Source organism: Microcebus murinus, chromosome 7 (assembly GCF_040939455.1).
Source record: "Microcebus murinus isolate Inina chromosome 7, M.murinus_Inina_mat1.0, whole genome shotgun sequence".
Lineage (NCBI taxonomy): Eukaryota > Metazoa > Chordata > Mammalia > Primates > Cheirogaleidae > Microcebus > Microcebus murinus.
This window is the reverse complement of record NC_134110.1, coordinates 9,699,474-9,717,212: the sequence shown is the minus strand read 5'-3', so window position 1 is coordinate 9,717,212 and position 17,739 is coordinate 9,699,474. Positions and strand designations below refer to the sequence as shown.

At 43.6% G+C, this 17,739-nt stretch overlaps 1 non-coding gene across 1 annotated transcript; it reads right to left on the bottom strand.

Annotated features, from left to right (window-relative positions):
• Window positions 1-1,424: 1,424 nt before the first annotated feature.
• Window positions 1,425-1,528, bottom strand: LOC142872253 (small nucleolar RNA U13). The gene has a single exon (XR_012920466.1). It is a non-coding gene; the product is annotated as a small nucleolar RNA U13 (small nucleolar RNA).
• Between the last annotated feature and the right edge of the window lie 16,211 nt (window positions 1,529-17,739).

Below are 17,739 nucleotides of genomic sequence, written 5' to 3'. Positions count from 1 at the left end.
ACACACACCACAGAACAGCCCTGGAATACCCTATTATTGCCAGAAGGCAGAGATACGGTCAAAAATGCCAGGGACAGTGCTAAAAGGACAAAGGAGCCAGCTGGCCAAGTTATAATTTGAGCATCAAAAAAAAAAAAGTTATAATTGCAGTTAACTGAAATATGATGAGTTTGTGAAAGACCATAATTTCATAATAATAGAAAAAAGATAATATAAAGTCTGCTGAAGGTAATTAGGACGAACATGGAAATTTGGCTATAAAGCGATATGTTTAATTTTTTATAAGTTTTAATGAGAGAAAGTTTAATGTAAATTGGTATTTTATTTCTTCTATTAGCTCTGTTTGATTTTAAAATACAGACATGAAGCTAATGTCTATCTGCATAACTAGAGAAGGAACACAAGGAAGAGAGAGTTAAGCAAATGGCCCTGGGAAAATACACAGAAACTCCACCGAGAACAGGAGGGCAGTATGAGCAGCAGTGGTCACACAGCAACTAGGAAGGAGGTTCCGAACTGGGTTCCAAAGTGATGGATTCAACAAATGTCTAAAGAGAAGCGCCCATTGCGCCACCTCGGTTCTACCTGTCCTTGGAGATGAAACCTCTAAATGGCCCCGCTAATTATAATGAGACGCTAATAAATCATACATTTTAAATAACGCCGACCAACCGGGCCAAGTTATCGCAATCGTCAGGACAGTGGACAGTGCGCTGGCCGAGAAAGACTTCAACATTCGATGGGGAAATCCCAGGCTACTGAAAACTAAAACCCAGGGGGAAAGCATGGACTTAATTTTAATTGATGTAAAAAAAAGTCAGCATTATCTTAAAGAGAAAGTTTCAGATTGATGTCCCTGGTTTGGATTTGGAAAATCTTCGGAGAAGTAATTCTGGGCTCTTGTCCTAACTAAGAATCCCTGGGTCACCCAGATTCTATAACCTTGGCTGTCTGAGTTGCAATTCCTTCTCTTTTTGGTCTGAGTAAGAATACTATAACCTTGAGAAGCTTTTTAATGAGGTACTACTATAAACTTAGGATGTATAGGAATAGTATTAAAATAATAAAGAAATGGGGAAGAAACCAAGATGTTGACATTTTAGCTGTAGGTATAGGTGTAAGCATAACAACATGGTTTGTCATTGTCATATTTGTATATGTTTTGTTTGTTGTTTGAAGTGTTGAAAGGAACGTCATGGCAAACAGAGACTGAAAAATTGTCCTTTCAAACAAATGACAGAGGGTTTTTTAACAAGTCTTTTAAGGTTGGTTTCCAATGCTGTTTTGGGATCAGAAGCCAAATGGTCGTAAGTTGAGGCCAGGGCTAGGGGGAGGCGAGTGAGGCAATTGCTTTGGGGCAAAGTGCAAGGCGGGAGTGGGGGGTGCCAAAACTGAAATAATCGAAATCAATAATTTTATTTTCGCATCAGACAGGTAACACGCTGACGCTGGAACAAGGTTTGAGGGAGGCGCGGGGCACACAGGAGTGTGAAAATCCCATCCTCACGCTTACGAACCACAAGAAGACCAAGGGTAATGCTCTCTTAAGGCAGTATTTTTTAAATCAAAACCAATGCAAAAAGGTCTACAAGGAACCAAATGTCAGCATTCTACATGCAGACAGGATGGAAATTGCAAGGGGGTGCCTACAATGCGTTCTTTGAGCAGCTGCGTGTGTGCAGGAGAGAAGAGAGCTGGGCTGGGGGGAAGGCAGAGTCCAAGAGCAAGGCTGGGTTGGGGGTCTGCTTGTTTGCTTTCACGATGAGGGGACCTTGAACGGACTCCTGTGCTGAGGAGGTGGCCTAAGCCCGTCCCTTCCTCACCCGGCAGTGGAACCACGGGGCAGGAGAAGACGGGCACCCCGGTTGGAGAAGCGGGGTGAAGCGGCTCTTCCTGTGCGCGGGGTACTGGGTGGGGGGAGGAGGAGAAAGGCTGTCATGGGACAGGAAGCTGTCTGCCTCAGATGGCGAGCGGTTCTGCCCTCCTGGGTAGCACGCAGGTTTTCTTACCCCCTTTTCCCCAGCTGTGCGGATTTGATGAGCGCCTCCGCCTGCAGCCTGCCTAACTACCCTCGCTGCCAAGAATTTCTGCCCAGGCCCGCTTCTCTATTCCCTTAGCTTCTTTCACTTTGTCAGGGTAGTGCGTGAGGGCAGGATGGGGGAGAGAAACCCTACACCTTGCTATTAATACTTTAAGTATAGTCTGGGCACCTGCAGCACAGGGGACCCCCAGATTTTGCTAGAAACATACTCTCAGGCCCTGCCACCACTTACACCTCTGGCCTCAAGCTTGCTCTGCAGGGGAAACTCCTGGGGGGGTGGTCCTCAAAAAAGGCCAATACCTCTTCTCACCCACCCACCCCCAGATCCTGATGGGTTGTTCTTCTCATTTAATGAGAGGAACATTTAATGGGTTGTTCTCTCTCCCCTCCCCAGCACGGCCTGGGCATCAGGACTATTGGAAACTCCCCAGGTGATTCTAATATGCAGCAAAAAGTTTGAGGATCACTCCCCTGCATCTCCTAACCCCTTTTCCTAGCTTCTGTGTGGCCATCTCCAAGCAGCTATAGGAGGGGCAGAGGAGAAGGGAAATAATCATTTTTCTGTCTTTGACTGGGACAGGCAAGATCAAAAGAATTTCCTCCCAAGGGTCCTGTGCCTGAAACTTTTGCATATTAAAGCCAATTAAAGCCGATCTGGTAAGTGTGTTAGTTGTTAGGTTGCAGGGTCCAAGTGCTGGGTTCCCATAGCCTGTGAATGTAGCAGCGGCTTCTCTCCTGCTTTTATTTCCCTTTGACATTCCAATGAGCCCTCCAGGCTGGAACAGCCCTTGTGTACTGGGTCACAACTCTTGCACCCTTATTTTCAAATTGTGAAGTTTAGTTTTGAAAGAAGAGACTTACTTATTTACGTAAGCCTATGGGTTTTCCCAGGCAAAAGGGACAAATTTAGGTTTACTCAAATTGGAGGAACTTCATTAGTGTCAGCTGGTTCACGATCTTTTTTCTGAACGCGCTTCATAGCTACGACGGCTGAGCACTTGCCTTATTTTGATCACGGAGATAACACAGCACCTTGTTTCACAAAGCCTGAAATTAACAGTTGAAATCAGGGTTTAATTATTTTGAGGCGTCTTTTCTTTCCAATCAAATACATTTATTTGATCTCATAGTTAGATAATAGTATGTTTTAGCCAAAGATCTACAGAAAGAAAACCACCAATAATATATATATATATATATATATATATATATATATATATGATGAAGAGGGATTTATTAGGGGAATTGGCTGACTTGATTATGGAGGCTAAGAAGTCCTACAATCTCTGCAGGCTAGAGAACTAGGAAAGTTGGTAGGTTGGTCCAGTCCAAGTCTAAGGCTCAGAACCAAGGAAGCCAATGGTATAATTCTGAGTTCTAGGACAAAGGCCTGAGAGCCAGAGGTGTGGTGATGGGGAGAGTGGTACATTCATATATGTTGCAGAGCCCAAAGGCCAGACAACACGGAGTTCTGATGTCCAAGGGTGGGAGAAGAATGTCCCAACTTTGGCAAGAATCACCCTTCCTCAGCCTTTTTGTTCCATCTGGGCCCCCAGCCCACTGGATGGTGCCCGCCCACGTTGAGGGTGGCTCTCCTCCACTTGGTCCACCAATGCACAGGCTGATCTCCAGAAAGACCATCACAGACCCAGCTGGGGCATCCAAATCTTCCTAATCAAATGCCAGACCACCTGGGTTTTCCCTTCAGCAGAAGAGGGATGGGCTCGGTACCTACTGACGCACTGAGAATAAATAATGCTTTACCAACTATCTCAGTATCCCTTAATCTAGTCAAATTGTCCCTTAGAATCCATAATCACAAATATTTCTATCTCAGTTTGTTTATCCTGCTATAACAAAATCCTGTAGACTGGGTAATTTATATTAAAAAAAATTATTTTTTTCCCACAGTTCTGCAGGCTGTGAAGTCCAAGATCAAGGTGCTGGCAAGTTCAGTTGTCTGGTGAGGGCTGGCTGCCTCCACTCCCGAGATGGTGCCTTGATGCTGCAGCCCCCTGGAGGGCAGGAACATTACATCCTTACATGGCAGAAGGAAGAAGGCAAATGAGCCAAACACTACATTGAAAGTCTTTTATAAGGGCCTTAATACCATTCAAAAGGGAGGAGCCCTCATGTCTAATCACTTCTTAAAGACCCAGCCTCTCAATACTATTACATTGGTAACTTCTGAATTTTAGAGACGACACATTCAAACCATAGCAAATATAAACCTTAACATGAGATGAAGGAGGAAGAGTAAAGGGTAAAGGAGAAGAAAAAAAGGAATAAGGTGAAGGTACACAATACAACAAACAGCTTCAATGAACAGGGTATGTCTCATACATAGGACAGCACAGAGCAGCTACGAGGTGCCCATTAATCACTGTTTGAATGAATGGATGGATGGATGACCCTTTTTTTCTTACCCCACCCTTTTTTTTTTTTGAGACAGAGTCTCACTCTGTTGCCCAGGCTAGAGTACAGTGGTGTTAGCATAGCTCACTGCAACCTCAATCTGCTGGGCTCAAGCAATCTTCCAGCCTCCCAGGTAGCTGGGACTATAGGTATACATCACCAAGCCCAGCTAACATTTTCTTATTTTTTGTAGAGATAGGATCTCGCTATGTTGTTCAACCTGATCTGGAACTCCTGGACTCAAGCAATCCTGCCACCTTGTTCTCCCAATGTGCTGAGATTACAGGTATGAGCAACTGTACCTGGCTCATCTGTTGCTCTTTATCAAGTCGAGGCTATTCTCTGAATGAAATAATCACAGTAGGGTAGGAAGATTCATTTTTCTGGAGTATAAATATTGACCCTTAGTTCAGATGAAGTAAAATTAAGGGCCATCTACTGAGAAGTCCCCCACTTCTTCCACTCAACATAGGATCACTGGGTGGACAGTGGAGAGGGCAGCTGCCCACCCAACCTCACTCTAGGTGACCACTTTTCCTATTTCTGTTTGAAGGTGCCAGACAGGTGACAAAGAAACCGCCCTCTGTAACTCTCTTGACTCCCTGAATCAAATGTGCTCTTGGTCCCAGGGAGAGACCTTTAAAGAAACCTCCATGAACTCCACACTCTAGCCCAGCAAATACACTCTGACATTTAGGTCTGAGTGTGTCACACACAAGCCAATCATGGAATAAAGCAAAGACTGAACACACTCCTAGGAATTCCTGTGTTTTGGTCACTTAGGATCAATGAGCTTGGTTGAAAAGAAGAATGGAACATTTCATCTGGATGAACTATGCTATAACTGGGCACATGGTAGTAAAGTTGACAGCTATTTATGGTGTACTTTTATTAAGAAACTCTTATAGCAGAGCTTTGAAAATACAAGTACAAGTGCACTTGTTCAATCTTATAACAAAGTGGGATTTCAAACCTCTGAGTTTTAAGAGGGCCCAGTAAGAGCAGGGAAATCCCTGGGTGCTGTCTGCAGAGCCATACATGAGAAAAAGGCACTAAGATATATCGAAAAATAACCAACTTGTGTTTTCTCGTTCTGTACTCTCTACTGATCATAGGACAGAAAGCTTCTGGGACTAGATGGATGGTTTTTCTCCCCACACGCACCAAGCAATCAATTCTCCAGCAAATTCTCTAGTGGACACCAGATGGGTGTCCTCTAATTCAATTCAATTCTCATACTATCTACCTGAGGATGGCATCAGATATTACAGGTTGAGTGAGGGCTCAGTCCCACAAGACTGTCCCCGACTCCACATGCTAATTGAAAGCCCTAGGCTGTGACCTGCTCTTCTGACAACAAGCTATCAATCAGGATTCCAACACCCCCTTCCTGGAATTTGATTAATTTGCTAGGGCAGCTCACAGAACTCAGGGAAACACTTTATGTTTACAGGTGAATTACAAAGGATACAGCTGAACAGTCAGATGAAATTGATGCATAGGGTAAGGTCTGCGGGAAGGGGCATGGAGCTTAATCATGTCCTCTGTGCACTCCACCCTCCCGGAACTTCCATGTGTTCAGTTACCTGGATGCTCTGTCGAACCCTGTCCTTTTGCAGGTTTTTATATAGGCTTCATTGCAGTCATGAGTGATGACATCATCAGCCACTGGTGACCAACTCAACCTTCAACTTCTCTACTTTCTCCTCTCCCTGGAGGTTTCAGGCTGGGACCGAAAGCCCCAACTCTGCCATCAGGCCTTGGTCTTTCTGGTGACCAGCCCCCATCCTGAAGCTGTCTAGGGGCCTCCCTGGCCACCAGGCATCTCATTAGCATGCAGAAGAGTCCAAGGGTTTTAGACACTATAAGACAGGTAGAAGACCAAATAAAGTCATGCCTTGCTTAGTGATGGGGAATATAGTCTGAGAAATGGGTTATTAGGTGATTTTGTGGTCATGTGAACATCACAGAGTATACTTACACAAACCTGGATGGTATGGCCTACTGTATACCTAGGCCATTACTGTATAGCCTATTGCTCCTGGGCTACAAACCTGTACAGCATGTTATTGTCCTAAATACTGTAGGCAGTTGTAACACAGTGGTAAATATTTGCATATCTAAACGTAGAAAATGTTCAGTAAAAATATGGTGTCATGATTTTATGAGACCACTGTTGTACATGTGGTCCATCCTGAACAGCAATGTCATTATGTATCATGTGACTGTTGTCAACAAAAAAGAACCCAAACTCTGTAAAATAACTTAAAGAGGTTTATTCTGAGCTGAATATGCACAACCATGGGCCAGAGAGCCATGCCCAAAAAGCCTTGAGCAAGTCGTCTCTCCAAGTTTGGGTTACAGTTTTTTTCTTTCTTTTTTTAAATATATTTTTAATCTGTTTTTACTTTTGAAAGTCAGTAGTATTATAAGATACAGTTTGGTTTTATACATTTCAGGGAGACAGGAATGACATGTGACATCATAATCAATACGTGGAAGGTGTACATTGGTTTGGCCAGAAAAGGCAGGACATCTTGAAGCCAGGGATTACAGGTTATAGGTGGGTTTCAACATTCTTTGATTTGTAATGTCCTAAGTTAATATAACGATGTCTGTTAATCAGAGACAAGCCACCGGACATATACCCGACATATACTGAGTCTCAAGTGATCTGTTCAGTAAATTGATTACCTGCAGGTGTGGTTCACCCTTCGTCTTACATGGCGTTAGGCTTGTTAGTTATTTTGTATCTTATTATCATCAATACAAAGAATAACTCCAAAAGGGACAGGGCATAACTAAGCTAGTCAGACCTCCCTTCTCCTCATGGCTGGCAACTCAACTATAAAGGGTTTTTTTTGTGTGTGTGTTTGTGTTTTTTGGGGGGTCACCTTGGCAAAGAGAGGGGTCCATTCAGTTGGCCGGGGGGCTTCTGATTTTATTTTAGTTCACACTGTATATATCTTACAATATCACAGACAGGAACAGTGACTTCTTTTACTCCCCCATCACTTTTTGGAAGTCCCAGGAAGCACGCCTGGAGGAGTGCTGGGGTGGGCACGGGGTTTTGCTCCCATCTGAGGACAGGCTGAGCGGAATGTGCTCTTCATTCGGCAGCTGGAAGCCGCCTTTCATGAACCTGTGACAAACCGCACTTTATTCTCCAGTGCCACAGGCTCTGCCCCTCCGTGGCATGCTCAGCCCCTGGAGATGAGGCTGCTCTAGAAAAGCAGTGAAAGGGAATGGTCTTAACACCTCCCCATGCGCAAGGCATATGCAATGGTGACGATGTTTCTTATCATAGATCCGCATGCTAATTCACTGCGCTTTCAGCACAGCAACAGGGAACAAAATCAACTTCAGATTGAGGAAATCCTAGGTGATAATTATAATCAGGGGACATAACCCTATTTGCTCTTAAAAGTATGATTTTTTTTTTTCTAAAGTAGCTTACAAGTAGGACTCCATCCTGTTTCTATTTCAGTTTTCGAGGAAAAGCTAGTCATTGAAAAAATATTTTGTTTTTATATTTCCACTTTGGAGATCATCACATCACACCGAAGAAATTTAAGAGCAACCCTGGTGGGAGCTAAATAATGTGCACAGATGGAAGCGGAGTGTGGAGTGATGGAAAAGGGAGACCTGGAGGGAGGAGGGGTGAGGGGGTGGGTGAGGGGAGGTGGCTTGGCAGACACAGTGTGTGTTGCTTCCGTGATGTATGCACTGAAAGCCCAGACTTCACCACAATGCAGTACATCGATGTGGCAAAGTTGCACTTATACCCTATAAATATATACAAATAAATGGAAAAAAAATTTTTTTTAAATTTCAAAAACTAAAAGCAACCCTGACTTGTCTACCTAAGTGGGCTTTGCACAAGGTGTCCCCCAGTCTAAAATGCTCAGCCCCTGGGTCATTTGTCCCAGTCCCCAGGATTCAGTTGACATGTCACTTATTCACAGAGGCCTTGGATCTAAATGAGGTCACTCTATTATGCTTCCTTGTGCCACTCTGCACTGTTCTTTCACGGCTCTTATCACAATTTATAATCACTGTATTTTATGGAAAAACTAAGATGCCATTGATTGTAAAATGCACTGTTATTGTTACATACCTCTGTGAAAGTTCAAAAACACAAGCTCAGGGTGAAGAATTTAGCATGAGACGCCCTCCACGAAGCTGACCTGTGAGCTGACAATGCAAGGACACATGAGGAACTAACGCGGCATGCAGAAAGGGACAGCAAGGAAACTTGCCACTCACAACCTTGGCCCCGGGTGGAAGGAGGAAGAAAAGTCTCCTGGGAATTTGAATCAGGAGGTGATGATCATGCATGTTTGTGGTTTAAAATCCAAGCACAAGTGTGGCTGAGAAAACTCAGGTGGGGAGCATGGTTTAAAGGGATCCCATGTTGGGAGCAGCGTGGTTGGAAGAAGCAAAGGCAAGCACTCTCTGGAAGAACCTGACTCCTTGCCGGGCCGACTTGATCACAAGACATATTAATGGCACAGTGTTCCTCAGAATCGGGTATGCTAAGATGCTTAAAGCACAGTCGCATCTTAAAATCAAGGAGACATGGTATAATTTATTGTCATGGATATTTGCTTATGTCTAAGGTTCGTAGTTAGAGTTGGCATCTGTTTGCTCACAACTTTGCTTCCTTTGCTCAGCATGGTGGGCGTTCAGTCAATAGAAAAGGAACAAATCAGTGAGTGGAACAAATTCCTCTTGAGCTTCACCCATTGAAGCCTTGACTTAAAAAAAAAATTCCAATTCTATTTGCTTATGTACGTTGAATCAGTTATTAATGTAGTGGAAACAGCATTAAACCTGGAATCGGAAATACAGGTTCTGGCCTTAGCAAACTCACCCATTAGCCCCATTTCTTTGGGAAAAGGCTTTAATCTTTTTAGTCCACCATTTACCTCTCTTTAAAATGGTAGGGTTGTATCTTATTATCTACAGGGTCCTTTCCAATCCTAGTAGATTGTGCTTGCATTGTATGAAAAAATAATTGTGAGGCCCACAGGTGTGGGATGTTCATCATTGCAGTTCCCACCTAGCCTGTCCTGCTGATCGGATGGGTGCTGATTGGCATGGTGCTGAGAGCTCGGTCAGGTATGAAATCCTGATGTGACTCTGTCTTCATCTGCAGTATAACAACTTTTCCCTACATGAAGACTGCACTTTCCATGATTGTTTTAAATATCTCCATGCAGTGATGCGAATTTCGGTTAATGTGATAAGGAGTAAGGAAGTGAGCATGCGGAGAACAAAACAGGACTGGAAGAATCAGGTATTTGTCATGGATAAGAGGAAGTACGAAGCTCGAAATCAAGGCAGAGATGAATAACTGAGGTCAAGGCAAATTGTGTGTAAGAATCAAGGTAGATTTATAAGAAATAGGCCAATATAAACCCTGAAGCTTTGAGCCAAGCGGAAGACAATTTATGGGCAATCAGAAACCAGGGGATTCTTTGACGCCAAAGGCAGAATGCAAAGCAAGGAGAACGCAAGCGGCAGCCTGCTAAGGAGGCAGCACGTCCGCTGCTGGCTGGCTAGGGAGAATTTCCAGCCTTTTCTGCCCAGTCTTACCGTGGCCAGGGTGCAAAGCTTCCCCTCCCTTCACAAAAGATCGAGCCTCTGTTAGGCCACTGTAAAGTGTCTAGGGCCACTAGCAGTGGGTTGTCTATAGGCAATGGGTCAGCAGTGGAAGGGAGCCCAGCGAAGCCTCTTGCTTCCTTCCCTCGTGCTTTGAGAACTAAGATACAGTTATGCCTTCCCCCACTGATCAAGACACGCTGGGCCTTCCACTGTCGTGGTCTCTGCACACTCAGTGGACTCGCTCAGGGTCCTGTGTCTAGCCTGGCCATGGCTCTCGGTAACCCCCTGTACAACATGGCCTCTCCAACTTTATCCCAGGCTCTCCACTGTTGACCTACACTATGCTGTGGAGTTGAGTTTCCTTCTGTAGGAAGGGGACCTCTTCTTTCAAAGAGTTAAGAAACCAGGGCTGTGGTCCTCCCCCTACTCCATCTGCTGAAAGTCCTCAGTCCTGCATCTGTACCTGCCCATTCCCTCGCTCTGATTTTTATCAGATCAACTCTGTGACATAGAGCTACATGTGTACACAGACTTAAACACCCCAGGACATGCCTCCCCCAGAGGTACCTGGGTGGCAGCACGAGAGACCCTGGGAAGCCCACCCTCAGCCAGCACCTGTTTCTTTCATGTGCCAGACTCTGGAGGCTACAGACAGGACGTGGAGAGCTAGTTCTCACTTCCTGCTGCTTAGGGGTGGTGGCAACCACACCCCCCCCACTGGGGATGCAGGACCACCCCAGGCTCATCCCACCTGGAGGAAAGCTCTCCTGACTGTGTGGCTAGATTCCATGCAGATGGAGCCAGCACTGAGAAAGTTGAGCTTCTCTGAAGGATGAGACGGATTCCCCACTGGCAGGAGGTAAGACTCACAGCTGATAACATGGCTCATCTGGCAAGAGTCTGGGGCCTGGAAGATGGCTAAGAACACGCATTTAGAATGAGATCTAAGTCCCACTTTCTTGGAAGAAGTTAGATTCCTGGACTAAAGGAAATGTCCTTGGAGTGTGTGTGTGTGGGGGGGGGGCAGTGCAAAAGTGTATTAGGAGGAAAATGTATTCAATGTAATGGTTTTAAAAAAATTAAACAAATATGTGATTTATTCTCCCTAGTAAATGAAGCCACTATTCCAATATAATCCCAGGGAAGATCGGGAGGTATATGTCACCTCTGGAAAAAGAAAGAAATGTGTATAAGCGTGTCCCAGAGGGGAAGGATAGGGAAAAACCTGCCCTTCTGCCTCGTGGGTTGTGGGAAGAAGAAAAGGAAGAGCTAGTGGGGGCAGAAATCAGACTAAACACACTGACATTCTTGCTCCAGGCAGGACTTGTGAAACACATGTTCAGGCAACCACTCTTCCTGGCTTCATTCATAATTGACCCTTGTTTTTCTCTTTTGCATATTTTAATTTAATTTTTAAAAAAATTTTAGTGTGTAAATGTTTGTAATCCATTGCAAATACCTTTGGAATGAAGAGCGATATGCATGCGTTATAGAAATACATAAACATATAAACATGGAGAAATAACCAGTATCTGGGCTCAGTACAGATAATTATAAGGTCTTCAAATGTAGGAAAAAAGTGAGGGCTTCAAGGAGTTTATTTTGGGAATTTGGAAGTATAGTAGGATTCTAGCTTTCCTATTTTTTTTTCCTGAGACATGATTGCGTGTGTATGCATGTGAGTGTGTGGGCACATGGGTGACAGGGGAGTGCAGGCATAGCATTGGTGCTAAGGATGCTAAATATTACATGTAACTGAAAATGACAATTATATCTTTCTTATATGTTGTCAAGGAATCAGAACACATCACACACACGTACAATATGTACACCCCATATGTCAGTTTTCAGAGAATTAGAACACGATCAAATTCACTTAAGACAAAAATATGCCGCATATAATTTTGATCTTTCTTTGATGATTCAGAAGCTATTTTAGGCTCCTTATGCCTCTGGGTTATTACTATGAACATCAATTATTATCATGCAATTTCTGCACAATTTAGGTTGCTCACATTTTTCTGGTTCTTTTATCCTGAATGAACGGGAACTTCCTATAGTGCTTTAATTACTATAAAGAACTAATAATGAATGTGCATATCATTTTAAAGTATGATTGGGTCCACTTAGGAGAAAACAGCAGGACTTGTTCTAAAGTGGAGATGTATGTGAAAACCCTGCTAGTTGTCCCTGTTTGGTGATTGATTTCTCAAATGAAATGTGTAAGAATTCTAAGGAGGAAGAGTTTATATTTACTTCAGGAAATAAGAGAAATCATAATGAGGAAGTTGCATTTGAGCTTGGCTCTCAGGCATCAATCAACTATTTGAGACCAGAGGGTATTCTGGGTGGAAGTAACAGCAGGGACATAGGGGCTGAGGTGGCTTAGAGTTGAGTCCCTTCCTTCATCCTCAAAGTCATAGCCTGTGGAACAGCAGCACCAACTTGTTGACGCAAGAGGATGCATCTAACAGGATTCTCTTGTTAGAAATGCAGAATCTCAGGTCCTCGCTCCACCCCCGGCTGAATCAGAATCTGAACTCGGACCAAGATCCCCAAGTGATTCATACACATATTAAGTTTTGAGATATTCTGGTTTAGGAAATCATTTGTATTATTTGTAAATAAGGCTGAAAATAGCATCCCCTTATGAAGAGCCTTGATGCCATGTCAAGGAGTCTAGACTTTATTTGGTAGATCATGTGAAGCGTTGATAAGCAGAAACTGATGGGCAGCCTAGGCACCGATCAATGGGAATCAGTGCTGGCCTTATTGCAGGGCGAGGTCCAACAGGTGTTCTGGTGGGTCAAGCTCCTTGAACTTGAACTTTGGAGCGAGGAGGAAGCAGCAGCTGGGCTGGCCGGGCATCACTGGGGAGACTGGTTCAGTGGCTATTTACCACCTGCTGATGTGAAAACACTTTAGGAGTGTCCCTCTGACTGCTGTGTTGCAGATGGATGTTAGTGAGGAGACACAGAGTCCAGGGAAGAATATTTAAAAGGTTTTGCAATTGTCCAAGTCAGAGATTTAGTTCTTTAATTTGGGAGGCTACACAGAGAATAGACATGGGGATAAAGATGCTTGAGAAATTGTACAGGTAAATCAAGGAACCTGGCCTATCTAACAAAGATATCTTGGAGTATATTAACCTTTCAGTTACAAAATTTTAATACGATTTCTAATGAGAAGAGTGCCATTTGGCTGACCTGAATTTTTCACTGAAGACTTTTGGGTAATTGTAATTAACGGAGCTCAATCTATTTGACCAATCTTGATTCCATTTCTCCTGTTGTCGGTGAGGTATGATCATGCTAAAAATGAGTCATAGATGCACATCCCCCCCCTCGAAATGTACTTAATTAATTCAGTTGGGCTTCAACCTTAAAAGCATCTGAAAGGCTTATTTACTCTGCATCTGAATACACACGAAGAGAGAATGAGGGCATGTTGGCATTAACTGGCAGAGTTACAAAATTCGTGTGTAAATACAGCCAATGCATCGTTTTTATTGACAAAGAAAGAAAACCAACATTTATTGAACACGTGCCAAGGTTTGGTTACTCAGTCAGTGACCTTACATAGGTGACTTTTTTCTTTCATTTGTATAATGAATTCATGAGAAAAAAAATTTTCATTTTTATGCAAAAACATGAGGACAGAGAGTGGCGTGAGTTATTCACTCAAGGTTCCCAGGCTCTGAGCCAGAGGGTTTGGAGGCAGGACTGACCGCCTGACTCCGGTGGCCGGGCTGTCCCTCTCACACCATGACACCTCTGGGGAAAGTATGATGTAGGAACTCTTTTAATCATGGCAGGAATTAAATTTTCCAGTGACATGGATAGGAAAAGGAGAAATGAAAAAGGAAGCTATGTGAGAAATCAGATCTCTAGGGGGGTGGGGGTGGTCTCTGGTGGGGGCCTTTGAGCTGGTTTTGGATTTGCTCTGTGTTGGGGGCACCGGCTCAGGGCCCGGCAGAAGAGGCCACACACGTGAGAGAAGCTAAAAGCTTTGCAGAAAAAAATGAGTGGCTTCTTCAGACAGGAGGTGAGTGATGTCACAGATCAGACGTCCTCAAACTACGGCCCGAGGGCCACATGCGGGTGTTTTTGCCCGTTTGTTTTTTTACTTCAAAATAAGACATGTGCAGTGTGCACAGGAATGTGTTCATAGGTTTTTTTAAACTATAGTCCGGCCGTCCAACGGTCTGAGGGACAGTGAACTGAGGACCCCTGTCGTAGATTCTAGAAATTTTTGTAAGATAACAATATCAGGTTTTGCCTGATGATTGGGTTTGTGAAGAACACAAACTCTACGTTGGTGATTTGCCATTACCAGTTCAGGGCCAGCCCTGTGACAATCAGTTTAGGAATTTTGATCTTCACGGTCCTGGTTAGCCTCCTCTGAGTTCCTACTCTGCCTTCTGTAATAAAGCCAATGGTGGGCGTTATTGACTGCTTCACGTTCATACGCTTCCATTTATCCCTTCCAAGGGTCCTGTGAGGTAGCTATTGTCATCACCACTTGCACACAAGAACGCCAAAGCTTGGAGAAGTGAGACAGTTTGCTTAAGGACATGCAGCGAGTGGATGCAAAACTAAGGTTTGTACTCAGGTCTGTCTGTCTGTGGGTGGCAAGCTCTCAGAACCGCTACGCTACACTGCCTTTTATACATCTTGCTTTTTCCAAGTGTTTGTTAACTTCGCCACCTTTCTCACTAGACTGTGAGCCACTTGAGGGCAGACCTGAGTCTTACCTCTGGACACTTGAGGCCTAGGACAGTGCCTGACACACAGCAGACACTACAGAGACACTGGAAGAAAGAAACAGATGAGGGAGGGATGGAGGGCCAACTATTATTAATATTTAATGTCCATCCTTATCTTTTCTGTATGTAAACATAACTCTTTCTAGATATTTAATGTGAAACATCATAATATACATACGTTTTAGTAACTTGCATTTACACTAGATAGTGTATAACAAGCTTTCCATGTTATTAATTATTCTTCTAAAATTATTTTGACATTAGAAAATAAATATGCACAGCTATTATATATTTATAATAATTAAAAATAAAATTTTTTGAGAAATAATGCTTCCTATTTCTCTTCCCACCAGAAAAACAAGCTGTTTGTTGGAGGAATATATCAAAATACATTACCTTGAGATTCTCTCATGGGTCGTCCAAGCTTCTAGAACTCTATTTAAAACTTAATTTTCACAAAAAAAATTAGCCATCCTCAAGGTTGGACTAGAGAGAGTTGTAAGGACAAAGATTGGTAAGGTTATTTCCGAGAGTCACAGTATTTTATGGAATGAAGCTAAAAGCCCCAAAACAGCACACTAATGGAAACTTTCAAGCTATTAATAAATTATATCAACACTCCAGATTTTTATGTTTTAAAAGGATAAAGCAGTTTACCACAAAGGAGCTGCGCATTTAGGCACGGACAAATGCGGTTGGTGTTCACTGAGTTGATTGCTGATTGGATTTGGTAGGTTAATCTCTTCTAACCTTGTTTTCAACAACTCGACATTTTTCCTTCAAGGCTCAGTGAGGGGCCAGGAATGTGACCCAAGGACTTGGAGCCCAAGAACTTAATCCCCACAGTGTGTCGTGTTTGGAGAATGCAGGTAGAGTCTTGTGAAACCTGCCCAGATCTGGGCACTTTGCTTCTATGTCTGAAACTTTGCTGCCAGTGGGGGAGATTAGACTTGAGTAAAGCCACCTAGAGAAAGGGGGACCTGCTAAGAGGGCCAGTGGCTTGTCCCTGCTTACCTCGTACGGGTCCTGCCCATCCTTCCCCTCTAGAAGCTGACTTGGGTCTTCCCATCCTAACTAACTGAACACCTGCTTTCTTGCAGAAACATAGGATGCTTACACCTCCACGGGAGCTATGACGCAGTTTGGTCCCCTTACCAGATTTCTGAGGAGATATGAAGGAAGACCATGTCTCTAGCTGATAGGACAGCAAGTGCAAAAACACACATCAGTGTGGCTAAACCCAGCCCATGGGCCCACAGTCACAAGAGATTCAGGAATCTAGTTACATAATCTTGCTAAACCTCGGAGGACTTATCTGTAAAATAAGGATAATCAATAGACTTTATGGAATAGCTGTGAGAATTAAATGAGAAAAGATGTGTACAGCAAATAACATCCGTCCTGTGACTAAGGTCTTATTCATTTATTTAGATTTTGTGCCTGGTGCAGAGGGGCCAACGGCGACACAAATAGACGTGATTACTTTCTTCAAGGAGATTATATTCTGATAAACTCAGCAAATGTTAGTAATATTTTACTATTGTTATATGGTTTATTAGTTACCTGTTGCTGTGTAAAAATTGTCTCAAAACATAGAGGCTTAAAACAATAAACCTTTATATATCTTTGTTTCTGTGGGCCAGGAATTTGGGAGCAGTGGTAGCTGGGTGGTTCTGGCTCAGGCTGATGGCTGCAGTCACCTGAGAGGGGAATCTAATTTCAAAATGGCGGCTCCCATGGCTGTTGGCGGGAAGCCTCCTCTCCTCACCACAGGGACTTCTCCACAGCGCCGCCTGAGTCTCCTCACAGCGTGGCAGCTGGCTCCCCCCAGAGTGAGTGTTCCCAAAAAGACAGCCACATCCTATCACTTCCACCATATTCTATTTGTTAGAAGTGAGGTAAAAAGTCCAACCCTTGCCCAAAAGCAGGGAAATTGGGCTCTGCCTTTTAGAGGGAGGAATGTGGAAGAACATGTGAACGTGTTTTAAAACCACCGCACAGAGACAGGGAGAGAGGTGAGAGAAGGGAATGGAGAAGTGGGTGGAGGCCAGACTCTGAGCGGCCAGGCAGGGCCTGCTGAAGAGGCCCAGTTCATGGCTGAGGGAACGAGACCCACCCAGCTGGCTAGTGTTGCCGAGAGTGATCGTGAGCATCAAGTCTGTGAACAGAACACCTTGGGATCACAAAGATGGCCTAATCTGGCATTCTTTCTGCTGTACAATGTCCAAAAAAAGAAAGACTAATTTTCTAGAATTTTCCTGGTTTCCCTTCTATTTCTGCTTCAAGATCCACGAGAAGACCCTTGTTCTTTCTGAAATACAGGAAACCAAACTTGAGATTTTTTTTCTCTTTAATCTGTAAAGAAACTTCAAGTTCAAAAATTTATTAACATTCATATAGCCAGAATAGTATGTTCGGTCACCGTAAGTAAGCACAATCTTTCTGATTTTCCTGGAAATGGTTGAAAACTTTGGATGCTCAAGCCTATTTTCCTTATGCCAGAGTTCTTTCTCAGAGTCGGCAAACATAAATTAACTTCAATTAAAGAATTAAAACCTACCTTAGGTTGCCCCATTTTATTTATTTATTCCTTCTAGGAGGACACATATATCTTAGCCCTTTGCGCTCAGATGTTGAGTATGACTTGACACGGTTAAGAAGAATAAAGGAATAGAGAAAAAAGCAAGCGAGCGCAAAGGGTTAAAAGGGCCTGGGATTCTTTAAGAGAAAGAGAAAATTCCCCGTCACACAGAACACCTGCAATAACTTAAAATGCAGGACTTCAGTAGTTGGGCATTGGTGTGTTTGATTTAGATGTGTGTTTAGTCTTGCTAACCACCACACTGAGTGAGTAGGCACCTTAAATCTGTTAGTTTATAGACAAGGCAAAGGAAACTCATCTGTTTCTCCT